General features: G+C 37.2%; 1 pseudogene; it reads right to left on the minus strand.

Annotated features, from left to right (window-relative positions):
* Window positions 1-4,598: 4,598 nt before the first annotated feature.
* On the minus strand, window positions 4,599-5,215 carry LOC123282386 (serine/arginine-rich splicing factor 2-like; annotated as a pseudogene).
* Window positions 5,216-13,823: the final 8,608 nt, after the last annotated feature.

Consider the following 13,823-nt stretch of genomic DNA (forward strand, 5'->3'; position numbering starts at 1 on the left):
TAGGATCCTCTCTCCTCCCCGTGCCTCTCCTACGGCAGCTGAAGCAGTTCAGCTGCTTCTGGTGAGTCGTTGCTGGGAGCTGCTTCTATCCTCGCGCTTGCCGCGCGTCGTTTCCTAGGCATCCATTATCTTCCCTTTTGTTACCAAGCAGCGACTGGATTCAGGTTAGGTTTCATTTCATTCAAAACCCGCAAATACTGAGGACTCACTGTGTACCAAGCACTGGCCTTCGCCTCTTTTCACCCACATGAGCCTATTCTCAAGCCTTTCAGGAGGCCTTTCAGCCTCTGATATGCTCTAGTTATTTGTATGTTAAATTACAGAACCCATATGCAGCTGGTTACATTAAAATTGCCTTCTTCAAAATGCCATGCCAAGTCATCCTAGTTAAATGTATAGATTTTCATTTTCAGGTGCCCAGAGACCTCTGTCTTTTTCCTCATGAATTCCTCAAATTATAGCCACTAAGAAAACCCACCATTTTTGGTAGTTTCACCAGAGTGGAAGCTGAATCTCTTCAGTTGGGTCTTCTCCCTTTTAATTCTTGACGGCTTCATCTTGCATTAGCCAATCCCTCAAGCTTCTGGTCAACAAACAAAAAACACCAACTTTGGTGGGTTTTCTGCTCATCCAGATACTTCCTTAAGGAATTCTCACAAATGCCTCCAGCTTCATTTTTGTCCTCCTTTCTCATGAATATTATAAATATTACTTAAAGCTAGCCAGGATATCACGGAACTTTTAAAACAGATCTGTAATAGTTATTTTGCCTACTGTAATGAGTGCTGATTGCTGATTTTGTTCCGTGTATGTTGGTGCAGCCAAGATGGTTTGGTGAAAATAGTGTTCATTTGCAATGCTATCTAAAGGAGACCTCTAAGAGTTTCTGGATTCATTAATATTACCAGCCCCACTTAACACTTGTTTGAGAATTCTTCATTCAAGTTATTCATGTAAAGATAAGACTTGGTTACCGAATTTGAGACATTATTCAATTTGACTTATTTAATAATTAATCCATCCAACATAAATGGAGTCAGTAACTGTCCTAGCCACTAGAGATATGTCAAATGTTGCAACAGTCTGTACTCGCAAGTAATTCACACTCCAAATGAGGGCAACATCACATAGAAACTATCAAAATACAATATTATATGCTGTAATAGATTTATCTATGTAATATTGTTTAAGTCCAGAGAACTGTGTGACAGCTATATAATGGGAGTTGGGAAATGTTTCACAGAGAAGTTACATTTAAATCTGAACCTTTAAATATAATTATGAGTTTCTACAGATAGAAAGTGGCAGTTGGGTATGTGTTGGTAAAGAGAGACTATGTCAGACAGAAGGAATAGACTTGAAAGACCTTGGCTTGTTTGGGCAACTGTGGCTGCAATTTTGGGGTTGGGGTGGAAATGTTGTGAAATTAATCCCAGAAAGAATAATTGACGCAGATTCTAAATTGAGTTTTGAATTTTTTTTCCTGTGAGAAATAGGAAATTCATTAAGATGATTTGTTATTTTTTGAGAACAAGCGGGAGATTTTGTTTTTGCCTGCTTTGTGTCCTTTTAACATACTTATGGTAACAGCACCCTGATTTTCCGGGGGAGGGGGGAAACCCACTCTCCAATCTTAGTCCAGTTGGTTTAGGCGTAGCTGAATTCACTGCCACGGCTAAAGGAAAGGACACGTGACATAGCCATATCCAATCAGCAGATCTCAAATTGCTAGTTATGGTAATTGTTTTAAGAATGGGCATGTGACCAAAAATGTAATTAAGGGTTAAATCTGAGATGGTAGCCGGAGCTACTGAAAATGAGAAATTATTTTCCACTGTGGTTGCTAAGCCAGTAGGATGTAAACCTAAAGATGCTTGTGGCTATTTTGTGTACATGAGAATGAGGAAAATCACCATAAAGGGACAGAGGAAAGCAAAGAAGGAGACAGAGCAGATCCCTGAGAAAACTAATAGTTGCAACAGGAGAGTGATAGGATGAGTCATCTAATCAGATGTCAAAAAGGACTTTTTAACAAATTTTCCACATACAAGTTATTTGCTAGTGTCCATTCTATGAAGTTAACATGTTTATATGATTTAAGTTTAATTGAATTTAGTCTTTTATGAAAAAAATAAGAAAACAGATTTTTTCTGTCAATCATTTCTTTGTTTAATAAGTATTTATTAGGTACTGAAATCGTGTATAACTAAGTTGAAAAAATGAACAATCATTTTCATTTGATTATGAATTAAATGTGGTTATGGCATATAATGTTAATTCTCTTAGATAAATTTCCTACTTCTTTGTACTGTGAGGTCTTTTCAAAATGTCCCTATTTTTGTGTGTGTTTCATATGTTATACAATGTATTCTGATACCTTGGCCCAATAATACTCTTTCATTCTCAAAGGAAGAGAAAATATCCTGAAGTAAAGTATCACTGAACATTTGGTTTATATTAAGAAACAAAATGGTCCCGGTGGGAACTAAAATGTCATTCACTGATACCTTAATACAGAGTGAGATAATGTTATGTGACCAACTGGCTCCCTGGTGGGGTTTTTAGGATACCTAAGTTTAGCAAAGTCTTCATTAGTGTGAGTAGGTGTGTGCTTGTGTGTGCTTGTGCACGTTTATGTGTGGTGTGTTTAAAAAGTTTAAATAGATGGTTGATTAGGTTAATAGCCATTGGCTTAAGTGTAGTTTCTGAATACTAGTAATAGATTTATTTCATTTAGGGTTTGAAATTTCCTCTGCAATGTGAATATACTTCATCTCAAAAATAGAGTTCCTACAACATTACAGGTATTGTCTGCTTTAAAGTCTTATTTTTAATATTTGCTCCCAAATGTCCTAATTGATGTTCCCAAACATCACTTCAATTCAATATTTAAAGGCAATATACTGAGGTAATTCAGTATACGGGAAAGAGGAATGGGTTGAAAATTTAGAGACCCAAGTTGAAGTCCAACCATTTAGTCTCTCTAGACTCCAGTTTCTTAAAATCTAGTATGAAAAAGTTGAATCTACTTTTCAAAGTTTGATTTAGTCAATTGCTCAGACAAAGAGAATTGGGCAGTGGGATTTGGAAATAATGACTGAACCAGAGTGCTGGATTGGCAACCATGAAGTAAAGATGAAAGATTTAGTGTGGTTAGAGTTAGTACCAGCAATGCTGAGCTAAAAGAGAGAAGCAAGGCAATCAGAGCAGGTCCAAATCCCAAAGTCAAGCTAGTAATAACTGTCTTCCAGAACGTTAATTCAAAGCCAATAAGCTGAAATGAAGACCTGGGCCATAGAAGGCAATTCAAGAAGATTCAGAGCAGAGCCAGGGTAAGGTCCTGATAAGCTCGGGGATCAAAGCCTTGAGGTAGTAGTGGATGTATGGGGCTTCGACTTTAGCTAAATTAAAATATTTACATCTTGGATCTCTGAAGGCTGGTACTCAGTTGTCTTGATATTTTTGTTTATAAGACACTTGAGATGGATGATGTCAATATCTTTCTGTTTCACAATTTAATGATTGAGAATCTAATCACAAATTTAATTTTGAATTTTTTAAAAGACCAGAAAAATGTTTTAGTCAAATTTCAGAAAGTGGCTATAGTACAGTACATGCAGAAGCGAAAAGATACAGCATGTTATTAGTACTTAAAAGGTTACAAATCATTTGCTTCTTAATACTTTTCATATTTAAGTTTATAAATGGAGATGATCAGATTTACCACTATGGGGATGAGAAGAAAAAATAAAAGTGTATTGATCATCTGCTAGATGTGCTCCCTGTATGCTCTATTATATATATTCAAAGCCTGGGTCACTGGAAGTACAATTGTCAGACTTTCTAATAAACTGGATAGCCATTTGTTTCTGCACAGCACCTCATCCTTAAATAGAAGCAATCAGGAGAAAGCATGAATGAGCAAAGCATTCTGCACTACAAAACATCACCTTAACAGCTAACCAGCAGTGCTCAATGCTGTACAACTGTGTCTAGTGCACAAAAATACGTAAAAGATTAGAACTGTGTTTGATAAATAATTCTTTAAAAAATAAATTCTTTTCACCCGAAATGTCTTTATACAAATGCAGGTCCAGATTACTATTTAGATCGGAATGTAAAGGGCACATGTAAATAAATTTCCAACAACTTTCACAGGTCTTTACTTTTAAAAGAATGATGGCAATGATGAGTCAGTCACTGGACAGTTTTTGACTACTCAGAAAGAAAAGGCTGCACACAGTTTCTTAAGTCAGGAGGCCACAAATTAGATTAACAATGTGTTTACTTTCAAACAAAAAGTCAGCAGTATATACAGAAAATGAAATTTTACCTCAAATATCCAAACCAATAATAATTGGAAGTTGTTCACCTCACTAACTTACAAGATATTTGATAACAGCAATGAAATGCCATATAAAATGAAGGTTACCACTTGAGGCAAAACTGAAAACAAGTAAAAAGTTAGACAACATGTTAAAGAAGAACCTTTTTAATAGCTGATGTTCTGTTCTGAGGAGTCTTTGATCAACTGAGTATGTTGCTCCCCTCCCCTCCCCGCAGGCCTCAGTTAGGTTGCTTGCGAATGACTTATTATCCTAATAGGGCACCCCTCCTTCCCCTTCAGAATCCTTGGAGGCATTACTGGATTGCCGTCTGGACTTGGACTTACTTTCTGGTGGAAGGCTTCTGGAGGTAGACTGGTTTGGTTGGTGAGGGAGAGCCGGGCACGGAGGAGGAGTCAGATCTTGGAGTAGATCTGGATCCAAAGGTTGATGGACATCTACCGTAAGAGCAAAAGCTAAAGGGAGATCTGCCCTGAGATCGGAATCGGTTCTTATTATTGGAACGGCATTGATGCCTTATGCTGCGATTACGGCGTTGGTACCTGCGAGGGGTTGTTCCTCAGTAGCGGCCACCGTGGGGAACTGGAGGGTGACCGTAGTGTGCCATCTGCACCCGCACTTTGCGACCATCCAGCTTGATCTCGTCTAGGGCGTTCATGGCATCCTTGGCATGGTGCTTGTTGTAGAAGCGGACAAAGGCAAAGCCACGCGACTCTAGTGAAGCAGTGCCGCGGGATGTACACGTCGCCAATGTGCCCATACTTCTCAAAAACATGCCACAGGGTGTTGGGTGAGATGCGATAGTTCACGTTGTCCACCTTAAGGGAGCTCATGCCTTCCACAAAGGGAGAAGGGCGACAGTAACTCATGGTTTTTGAGAGCTCAGCCTGGGCCCCGCGAACTGAGTGCTGAGAAAGAGGCAGTCAGGGAAGGCTTCAAGCATGGCCTGGACGACTGCAACGGTTTCCTTGGTTTGTTCTGCTTGAGGCTCCTTCTCTTTATGTCAGTTACCTTCCGCGTGTGACGCTTAGAAAAAACAGAAAGTTCAGCACAGTCCCGCCTGTCTCCAGAGCTGAGACCACCTGGGAAACAATTCCATACCAATCTTTTATTTAAATGAATGTTCATGACCATAACATATCCTTTTGCGACTTTTCCAGTGTATATCTAAACACTCAGTTGTAATTACAAATAAAAGTATATACATACATATAGATATAATTATGTGACTTGAAATACATTGATTCATATAGGTTAAAAACATTTGTCTACTTGAGACAAAAACAAAAAACAAAGTATCAAAACGATTCATGGATAGGGTGATTCAATAATACTAACAGGCAAAGAGAGATTAAGAACCACTTGCCGGATGTGAAGTGTAATCAGAAACCCCAAAGGGGTCCCCTTTTCTGTCCTGAAAAAAAAAATAATCAAATGAGTCATATGTGTCACGATCTGTGATTCCAAATTATGTAATTGAATATAACCCAGATTATTAGAATTTACTGCTTCCTCATTAACTGACCCAATATACTATCTGATGGAATAAGTTCATTTGATGTGGCTTTCATTTTAAAAATTCTTTTTAAAATTAATAATTATATTTCATCAAATTGTTGACAAGACATCTTTTCTCATGAATCATGTCCATTGCACTCCAATAAATGAGTTTGGCAATGATAGGGAGTAGAAAATAATATCTTATGAAGTATTTCTCACCTTCAGTGAACATTGTGTGTTCTTTGCAGACATCTTCTTCTTCTTCTGAACATTATTAATTCATATATGTGTGGTCTGGTTATCTGTTGTTGCATAACAACCTACCTCGATACTTAGTGGCTGAAACTAACGGTTTATCATTATTTTGTTTTAAAATTCTAAGGTGCTGGAATTCAGACAGGGGACAGCAGGGCTTTTTTCTTCTCCATTATATCAGCTGAATTAGCTGGAGTGACTGGGATGGCTCATCTGGAACTACTGGCTGTCAGCTGGTTCCCATTCTCCTCTCCCCTCTTTTCCAGAGCCACTCCATGTAGCTAGCCTGGCAGATTTCTAGTCTAGTTAGATGTCTTATGTAGCAGCTCAAGTTTATAAGAGACCATAGTAGAAGCATCAGTCCTCTTGAAGTCTAGGCCCAGGCCAGTATATAATATCGGGTCTACATCACTTCTAGGATATTTCATTGGTCAAAGCCAGACCAAGTTCAAAGGGATAGAAAAAGGAAGCTCTTAATGAAAGAAGAGTGAAGGATTTGCAGCCATCCTTAATCTACCACAGTCAGTCCTCTGGATGGATAATATTTTCATTCTTCTCTCATGAAAAAATACGTTCACTCCCTTCCGAGACCACCAAAATCTTATCCCCTTATGGCAATGTATGAACATCCAGGACTCTGTCATCTTAGTTAGGTCTAGGTACAGAAGAGACTCTTCGGGTACAGTTCCTCGAATTTTATTCCTCTTAACCAGAAGACCTGTGAAATAAAGAGACAAGTTATCTGCCCTCCTCCCATCTAGCATACAATATTTAGATAGGCATACGATAGCCTTAACTGACAGTTCTATTCAAGAATAGGAATAATTCACAGTAATTCTAAGATTCAACCGGGCATATGCTTCCAGGTCCTTGGTTAGAGCCCACTCCTATTCCCTGGGTCACCAGTTGGTCCTCTGGTATCTTAGTTCAGCCTTCTGAGTCACCCTATCCTCCTTAAAATAAATGGTCCATGTTTGTAGCTGAGTAGCTTTCTTAGTGTGCTTCCTGTGTGCACAAGGTTGAGGGTACCAAGAATTCTAATTCTGAACTGTTTCTGTCTCTTTTAGTCTAAGCTCATGGTGCTTCTAAAAGTACAAATTCTCTCTCTTTCTGTCAGGTTGCTTGTGATTCTTATTGGACGTTCACTCTATTAAACAAAAGCCACACCCTCATTTCTTTCCAAGAGAAGTGCTTATCTACCTTGGGCCACCTGTGAGGCTGTTATGGGTGGCCTAGCAAGGAGGCTTAGGAATGCTCTGAAATCTTTCTGAGATCTAAAGAAAGGATCATACGGTTACATCCTTTACGTCTTTACCCGGAGACTGCCTTTTACTGTCCTGCTTTTATTCTTCGCTCTGAAGCCATTGTTTACCTTTGAATCTTTCCTTGCCTGGAAGGGCTGTCCTCGGCACTCTATTTTGTCTACATTCTCTTCTAAAGCTGAACAATTCCTTCTTTAGTTCATCTCTATCTTGTCACATATTATCAGAAGCATTTAAAGAAGTCAATTTAATTTTTTTTACTCTTTCTAGACATCTAATTTTGCCCGTTTTATGAGTTTATTAGGTACATTTGCTATTTTCCACAGCGCTTCAGGTGATAGATTTGCTAATTGTTTAGCTGTAGATAACTTAGCTGTCCACTTCTCCGTGTGCTCCTTTACTTTCTCTCAGTTCTTTCAAATTTTAACAGAATTATGTCATGGCCTACTAAGGGGCACATAATATGCACTTTTGTTTAGTTGTTCAAGCTCCTTTATCGCTTTCTCAATAAAAAGGTTTTTCGCTCTTAATTTCCTGAGTTCCCTTAAGAGAAACGATTCCAAGGTAAAGGTGAATTGATAGATATTTTATCCCAATTAACAAATAATAATGAAGTGTTAAGAATTGTGTGGGCTTTTATCCACTTAAAGGACTCTATGCCTTTGTATAAATTAGTTTTATGAGAACAAGTCATATATTCTTCATGAAAATCGGGTTTGATTTATGTCAGAGAGGAGAGGGCACTGAACTAACTTTGGAGAACTTAGATTCCCATCCTGGCTCCACTACAAATAAATATAAGCTACAATACTTGAGACCTTTACTCCTGGGCTCAGTTTTAATCTCTCTTAAATGAGGGAGTTAGATCAGTTGATCTTTGTGTTCTATCCCAACTGTAAAACATCACATACCTAAAATTGTTGAAATGTTCATTTTTAAAACTTTGACAAAAATTCAAACAAATTTATTAAAGCTAATATTGCAATTAAAATTCCAAGAGTGCTTTTCAAAATGATAGTTTGCAGGCTGTGTTGTATTCAATTCTCTGGCAACAATTTACTCGTTCAAAATGATCATCACTACATGATTTGGGTAAAGTAAAGAATAATTTCAGAAACTTTAGAGGTTTGTTATCTAAGGGATATATCCCTGATTTGAAAGTCAGGAAGCCTGTGTTCCTGTTTTACTCTCTCCTTCACTGTCTAGCATTTGGGGCAGTAATTCTTAACAAGTTTTAACACCTGTTGTAATAAACAGGGTTATGTATTTTGTGAGATGATTTGAGAATTTCTAAGTTTAGCATCACCTTTGTCCTTGTTCTTGCAACTCAAATAATTTGAAGTCTAATGGAAACTTCTTCCCATAGAGTCTATCCTCCTTGCTCAATATTCCTATTTCTTTACCTTCCACACATATTTGTAGACTTACTACTATGCGTACAGACCTGTTGTAGATGCCATATGTTTCTCAGTTTATTTATCTATTACGTGAAAGGATTAAAATGAATTGGTTAGATAGACTCTGTGGCTGCTCTAAACCTCTTTGCTTGATATAAAGGATTGGAAACTTGAGCTACCAGAAGAATGCTGTACCGTACACTGTGGGTGGCTTTCTAAGTAGAGATGTCTCCTGGGAGAAAATGTGCTGATCAATATGTACAAGTAACTGAAATCAATTTTAAAGCAATATTTACAAATGTAACTCAATAAATTCATTTTTTGTATTTCATTCTCAAATCTTAGGATTTTAGAGTTGTGAAGCAGAATTCTGAAACCAATAACCTCTGAGTTTAGTGACTAATAAGTAATATAGCCTAAAAACCCAGTATATAATCCTGGAACATGGTGACCTAGTCAAGGTCTTTTCAGTTCCTAGTGCCATGCGAGAGGCCGGTCAGCCTTCCCCAGTGAAAACTCCCTGATTGCCTGGTTGCCACCCTCAAACTGCAACACGGCATAAACTGGGTAGAAGATATTGGTTATCTTAGGGCAGGGCTGTGATTTGCTTGGGGCCAGGCCCTGCAGTCCTGAAAAAAACTGTCTCTCACATCGGAATATTATTCAGCTTAAAAAAGAAGGAAATCCTGCCCTTTGCGACAACATGGATGGACCTGAAGGATATTATGTTAAGTGACATAAGCCAGTCACTGAGGGACAAATACTGCATTCCACTTATATGGGCTATCTAAAATAGTGAAACTCATAGAAGCAGAGAATAGAATGATGGTTGCTGAGGACGGGGGAAGAGGGAAAAGGGGAGTTCAACAGGTATAAATTTTTAGTTATGCAAGATGAGTAAGTAGAGATCTGCTGTACAATATAGTGCCTATAGCTAACAGTATAGTATTGTGCACTTATAAATATGTTAAGAGGGTAGATCTCAGGTTAAGTTTTCTTGTCACAACATAAAATGAAATCAAACAGAAAAATGCAAAGAGATGCAAGGAAACTTTTAGAGGTGATGGATTTGTCTATTACCTTTATTGTGGTGATGGTTTCATGCCTATATGCATATGTACCAACTCGTCAAATTGTATACATTAAATATATATTAATTAAATACGTGTTAAATTGTATACATTAAATATGTACAATTATACCTCAATAAAACTGTTTTAAAAAAACAACAAAGGATGATATTCATAGAGGACCAACAACACGAAGCTTTTATCACCTCTAGAGCTGAAGGGCAACAGCTGGAAACAATGCTACCAAAATTTTTGATAACTAGCACCTTGGAAGTGGGCCTGCCAAGTGGGAGAGCTGGGATTCAGAAACTGTTCAGTATGTGGCTCTGAAGCAGGGAAGGAATGGAGAAGATGTCCCCTTTCTTCTCTTCACTTGTATCCAATTAATGTTCCTCTCTGAACTCAAAACGAAGCCGAGAGAGCCTGGGAGATGCAGTTTGAATGGGGCAACCTTCCAAGGCATAGAACAATTAGAGGAGAGCAGAAAATGAAGCAGAATGTGTGAACAAACAGAGAATGACTAACCTATCTTATGTGTTAGTCCTGCCTTCTAGGATGATGAATACTTTGAGTCAGGCACGTATCTGTTTTACACTAAAATGTCCACAATAAGAGACCATAAGTAACCCCTTGTGTTTCTCTGCTTGATAAAATAAGTAACCCCTTGTGTTTCTCTGCTTGATAAAATAAGTGCTACCTTTTGCAGGAGAGGTCTTTAGAATATTTTTGTTCTTGCTTTTTGCTTTATCCGTTTCTTTTTTTCCTCCATGTTCTTATTGAATTAACTGTCTACCCTCTAAGTCAATTTTTTTTTTGTGATTTTATTTTAAAGAGTTATTGAATGAAGAAAACTTTTAGATCAAATGTGATGAGACATTATAATAATGCAATCTCGAGGGTCCTTCTCAGTCCTTTCTGAATCGTGATTCTGTTCGGATTTATACTTTCTACGTGAATCTTCATGTTGAAATGAAGACTTGGGCCTTGCCTCACTGACTCTTATTGATCAATAGGATGAATTTGCTCATTTATCAGGGTCAGCTCCATGGCCAGAGTTGATTTTGGTCTCGGGTACCTTAATTTTGAACTGCAATTTATGACTTATTCTGCTTGTCATCATTCCTCAAGTGCTTTACTAGAAAGAAATATAAATCTCATCCATGAAGGCAGAAAAATGGGTTGTATTTGATTTACCTTATGTTGTCCCAATTCTCTTTTCATGAGAAACTAGATATAAAACAAAAACTTAAGTCATAATTTAGTTCATAGTGTGATCAAAATCGCATGGAGCTGACATTTGCATTCTTAGGCCTGATTCAACAATCAGTGGTATGATTATGGGAAAGGAAATTTACTCCTCTATATCTCTGCGGCTGCATCAATAAAATGTGAGGATTGAACTGCTTTTTATTTAATGTTACATTCAGCTTCTAATATTCTTAACCAGGAAGTGAATTGAAGGTTACGGAAGGCTTTTTCTTCCAGTCAATACCCTCTAATATGGACAGTGAAAAGAGAAAGAAGGTGATATTGCATTACAAAATGATTTTTCTTTCCAGATAAAAAGTTGTTGACTCATGCTGTTCAAATGCTTTTCTCTTACCTGATTTAAAAAATAAATAAATAAAATATGCAGAGCAATAGAAGTCATTAAACTTGTGATTTTTCTTTTTCCTAAACTGAAAAGTAGTTTCTTAAAATTTGTTCATACTCCCGGGTCAGTTGAACCAAATTAATTTATTACCTCTTTCAACCAAGCACCAGCACTTCATTACAATGGCTGTGATGATCACAGCATCTTAAGTTTGACTGATGCCCTCATTACAAATGATGGTGTAAATATCCGCTAAGAGTTTGGGAACGATGAAAAGAAACTCTTTGTGCCACTTGGCATCAAAAGATCTTGAAAGCAGATAAAGTAGTGCTGTCAGGGAAAATGGCAATAAGAAAGGGAAGAGAATGGAGAGCAATGAGAGATGAGAGATCCTAAACAAAGCAATTGGATTCTTGCTTTTGAAAGCAACTTAATATGAAAAAGAAAAATTCCTAGCCTATTATACTTAACTGTTTTTTTCATTTTCCTGATTACTTAGTACTGTTAAGGCTGTATTACAAAAATTTAAAAGTATATAATATGCCTTTCAGTAAACATCTCTCATTGGAAAGATCTTATTTGGTCATTAAGTATTTTATGCATTTCAAAAACAAACATAAATTACAGCCAGACATGGCCATTTGAAACTGACTCTAATAAGCTGTCAGAGAATTTAGTCTGGAAGGCGATTTCAAACTCACTTTTGCTTTCTTCAGCTCCTTATTTCCATTAAGAAACTTCCTAAGGGCTATGGGACATGTCTCCCTAGAATCTATTCATTCTTTCCAAAATTTCAATTCCTTTCTCTGTATTCTTGAAGTGTTTATTATTAGAACCAAGCTCTCCCCTGTGGATGGAGAGTAGCACATTAGTTATAATGAAAGGCTTAGGGCCGGTAGCCCTTTCTTATTGTACGAGGTGGGTAATTCTCAAACTCCATGGGCTTTCCTTTTCTCAATCACTCCCTGGAGGGATGAATGAGAGATTAGGCAATATTGGAGGATCTTGGAGTCTACTTTCCTAAGAAAGCAGTAGAACAATTTCAGTATTCAAGGATAGTAAGATATAGGAGGCAGAAAGATGGGTGAGGAATGGGAAAGGGGAGAAAAGAAGAATGAGGCAACCTTAATTTACCCATTATTATTTTTTTAATTGAAGAGTTTATTTTGTATTCTAAGACGGATCGTCAACTGCAACTCTAAGTACCTGGAAGGCAAGGGCTCTGTTGAGCGCAGTTTCTGTAGACAATGACTCATAGAATGTTGAGTACATAAGAACTCCCTGAATATTTTATGATGATGAATAGTGGAGGCCTGTTAGTCACATGTTCCCAGAAATTTCATATTCTAACTAAACTTTAAAAAAAATACGAGTGATATAAAAGTATTGCTCTGATTTTAAAAATCATATTTTGAGTCTAATATGACGTTTGAGCTACGAGTTACTTTATGTTTCTTAGATTACCACATTTAGTAACATATATGTCATTGAGCTCTACAAGAGGACAGGCACTGTAGACCTTTATAACAGTGTTTTTCAAACTTCAATGTGCTTAAAAATCACCCAGAGGACTTGTTTTTTCTATTTTTTAATTAAAAGAAAGTTTTTTCCTCATGATGAGAACTTTAGAGATTTACTCTCTTAGCAACTGTCAAATATGCAATACAGTGTTATTAACTATAGTCACCATGCTGTATATTGCATCCCCAGGACTTATTTATCCTATAGCTGGAAGTTTGTAACTTTGACCTCCTTCACCCATCTTGCCCACCCCTACCACCCGCCTCTTGCAACCACCAATTTGTTCTCTGTATTTATGAGCTTGTTTTTGTTTTGTTTTGTTTTTTAGATTTCACATATAAGTGAGATGATATGGTAATTTGGCTTTCTCTGGCTTATTTCACTTAGCCTAATGCCCTCAGGGTCCATCCATGTTGTCACAAATGGCAAGATTTCATTCTTTTTTGTGGCTAAATAATATTTTATTGTGTGTGTGTATGTGTGTATATATATATATATATGTCACATGTTCTTTATCCATTCATCTATTGATGGGCACTTAGGTTGTTTCCATGTCTTGACTATTGTAAATAATGCTGCAATGAACATGGGGGTGCATATATCTTTTCAAACTGGTGTTTTCATTTTCTTCAGGTTAATAACTAGAAGTGGAATTGCTAGATCATATGGTAGTTCTATTTTTGATTTTTTGAGGAACCTACATACTGTTTTTCATAGTGGCTGCACCAATTTACATTTCCACCAACAGTGCACAAGGGTTCCCTTTTCTCCACATCCTCACTTGTTATTTCGTATCTTTTTGATAATAGCAATTCTAACAAGTGTGAGATTATATCTCATCATGGTTTTGATTTGCCTTTCCCTGATGATTAATGATG

The sequence above is a fragment of the Equus asinus genome, chromosome X (genome assembly GCF_041296235.1).
Source record: "Equus asinus isolate D_3611 breed Donkey chromosome X, EquAss-T2T_v2, whole genome shotgun sequence".
Taxonomy (NCBI): Eukaryota; Metazoa; Chordata; class Mammalia; order Perissodactyla; family Equidae; genus Equus; species Equus asinus.